At 51.7% G+C, this 3,378-nt stretch overlaps 1 pseudogene; it reads left to right on the forward strand.

Moving 5' to 3' along the window:
- The first annotated feature begins 2,726 nt into the window (after positions 1-2,726).
- LOC100914068 lies at positions 2,727-3,378 on the forward strand (annotated as a pseudogene).

A 3,378-nucleotide genomic window follows, 5' to 3' on the forward strand; every position in this document is an offset into this window, starting at 1 on the left:
TGCTTGTCTCTGGCCACTGCCTCCTCAAGCAGTATCATTGTTCAAAAGAGCACCTGGACACAGTGGCTCTCAAGCTCAAGTCTTTATTCTATGCGATCACATCCTGCACTATTCTACTTCCTGGTCCCCATTGCTTATATTAGGTCTATGAGGTCACAGGCACAGCTAATAAGAGGAGACATCTCCAGTTGATTATGTGTTCTCAATGCTACTAGAGTTACAGCTCAAGAAGTACATTTGGGTGCCTCAGGGATCAAAGCCTTTTTATTTTGTTGCACTGTGCAAGGTTCCTCTTCGGACCTTTACATGGGATAAAGGGAAATATAGTATACATAAATGTAAATGTTAAGGGGATGAACTCATCCATAAAACAAGTCAGAATTCTCTTGAAAAATGGATTAGAAACTGCAACCCCCAAACTTGTTTTTTATAAGACACTCTTAAAACAGAAACATCGAGTTAAAATAAGGGGCTAGGTAGGTAAAATCTATTTGGCTGAAGCAAAAAAGACAAGCCTAACAATTATGAGCTGAAACCAAACAAAAACACAAAAAGATCTAATTAAGAGAGAGGGAAATTACCTGTTGCTAAAAAGTACCATAAATGACAAAGTAATCTTAAAAAAAATTTATAACAAGGTTTTCAAATAAATGCATATATAGAGAACTGATATCAAATTTTAAAAAATTAAAAGTCTTTGTATAATTGATAAATGGCCAAATAACCTAATCAAGCAGTTTTTGGAAGAAAACCTTGTAAAGGAAAGGGCTTGTGGGCCAGCAGGAAAGCTTGAGCAATCCGAATCCCAGCCGTGGAGGGGACTCTGTGCCCAGACCTAGCCCCCTCCGGGGCCTGCATTTCCAGTCCAGGAAGCCCTGTCCTCAAAGAGATCAGTCAGGAGGAGAGGGGGCCGGAGGCCAAGAGCTGTTCTTTAGAACGGGCGCAGAGGAGCCTGTAGGCTCCGTGGGATACACCCGTGCTTCCCAAGGGGTGGGCAAGGAATTGTGGGGAGTGCAAGATGGCTCCTTATCTTCCGAAGTCAGAGACTCTGACGTAAGGGGATGATCACGTGAGCTGCCCACCCCAGACTGCCCCGGCAGTGCGGAGGCCCGGAGGAGGGTCTGTGACTCCTGTTTCCTAAGAATCACTCGGTGAATGGACACACCCCCAATGCTGGCCCGAGACCCCAGCCGCAGGGCTCCTTCTAATTAGCCCAACAATCACCTCTAATTACCCACTAGGCTTCAGGCCTGAACAAGGGAGCTTAATCAAAGGAAACTGCAGCCCACGGGCTGGATACATTGTTCCGTCCTCACTCCCGGCAGCGCCAGCCCCAGGGGAAGCACGAAGCTCCCTCTCTCCCGCCTCGGCGCCGCCCCCCTTGGGTGCACAATGTTCTCTTCTGCGCCCCTTCCCCTTCCCCTTCCCCTTCCCCTGGGTGCAGAACTTTCCTTCTGTGCCCCTCCCCTCTCCCCAGCGATTGCACAACATTCCATCCCCTGCAGCTGCAGATTCCCTCAGCCTCTCTTCCCAACTCCCTCCTTCGCCTTTGCCTCCACCTCCCCTTCTCCTGCCCGTCACGGGTTTAACAGCCCGTGTGCTCCTACTGGGGCTCCAGGGGCAAGGCCAGACGGGAAGGGGCTGGCATGGGGTGTGGGGGCGGGGCTCCTCTCCCGTATAGTTGTGGGGCTGCCACTCATCAGCTTGCCTAGCTCGTCCTCCCAGCTTTTCTCTTCTCTCTTCCCCTACAATCCCAACATCCTCTGGTGAGGTCTTCCTACCTTTGTCTTCTATTCCTGAAAGGTAAGTAGAGGCAGGAGAACCTGCGCAGGTCGGGGGGAGAAATCACCTGGATGGCCAGTGCTCTGTAAGCCTTCTCTTAGGGAGCCCGGCCCCGAGCCGGACTGCGGTTCTTGGGCAGCACTAACACGGGGGCTCCCGGGCCTGCGGCAGTGGGCTGGGAGTCCCCTCCGCCCTCTGGGGCCCATCATGGCACAATACCTGGTCCCTGAGTGACAGGACGTGGCGGGGTACTGGCAGTTGGGTCGGGAAGACCCTGGAGCCCATCTCTGAACTCGGTAGGGCAGGGGACCTCAGCCTGGAGAAGATGAAGTGGGGGTTCATGGATGCGGGCTTTCACGTGTAGAAGGTCAGCAGGAAATGAGGGGAAATGGCTCTTTTTCTACCCAAAGGCCTTTCCTTCCAACATTTCAGAACCAAGTTGAGATCCAGTAACAAACTTGCTGCTCCAAGAAGGGTTAGAGCTGGAATGCAGAGTAGCAAATCTGGGACTAAAAATAGATCAGGGCCATTAGAGATCCAGATCCTGAAAGGAGGGGCTGGGGGTGGGACGATCTTGATCCACCAAACTTGCCTCTCCAACAGGATTAGAGCTAGAGTCCAAAGGAGGAAAACCTGAAAAGAAAAGATTGGGGGGAACTTTGACCAACCAACCTAAGAAAGGTGGCCCCAGAGCCTATCAGTTTTCCCTCCTGAAGGGATTAGGAGATTGCAGATTCTTGGGCCATTTGGATCACTTGTGCATCACATGATTAGCAGTGAGTGCCCCCGGGACCCCTTCAGCTCTCCTAAACTAGAAGAGCCCTTTTTCGGTCATTTTTACAGCACATGGGGAGGTATGGGTGGCCACTGAGGTCACTCCAGCTCTTATTGTTCTACCTTTGCTGTCCATACATAACTAGGTGGTCTGCCGGGTGTGGAGGCAAGATGGTGTACAAGTTGGTGGTCATGGGCAGCTGTGGCGTGGGCAAGAGTGCGCTGATTGTCCGACTAGTCAAGAACTGCTTTGTGACAGACCATAACCTCACCATTGAAGATTTCTACCCCCAAATAGTGGTGGATGGCAAGCCCTGCCAGCTGCAAATCGTTGACACTGCAGGCAGTGAGGAGAACCCAAATCGGCTGGAGTTCATGTGCTGTGGGGATGGCTTCCTCTGTGTCTATGCAGTGGATGACATCAAGTCCTTTGTGGATGTGAACATCTTCCGGGACCAGCTGCTCAGGGTAAAGAACACTGAAAGCGTTCCATTTGTCCTGGTGGCCAACAAGGCTGACGTTGCCAACTGTCTGGTGTCCCCCGTGCTAGGCCAGGCAATGGCCAAGGACTTCCAGGTGCCCTTTGTGGAGGTCTCAGCCAAGACTGGTCAGAGCGTGGAACATGCTTTTCATGAACTTGTTCGTGAAATTCGCAGGATGTGGGCTGAGGAGCTCGGGCACCTCCCCGTTGATAAGCAAAACCAGGGCTGTGGGTTCAAGTATTGCACAATCATGTGAGCACTTGTACCCTTACATGGACCCTGCCCCCTAATTGTGCCCTTGGCCCTGGAAGCCTCCAGACCTCCATCTGGACTCTTCCTT

This window comes from Sarcophilus harrisii, chromosome 5, assembly GCF_902635505.1.
Source record: "Sarcophilus harrisii chromosome 5, mSarHar1.11, whole genome shotgun sequence".
NCBI lineage: Eukaryota > Metazoa > Chordata > Mammalia > Dasyuromorphia > Dasyuridae > Sarcophilus > Sarcophilus harrisii.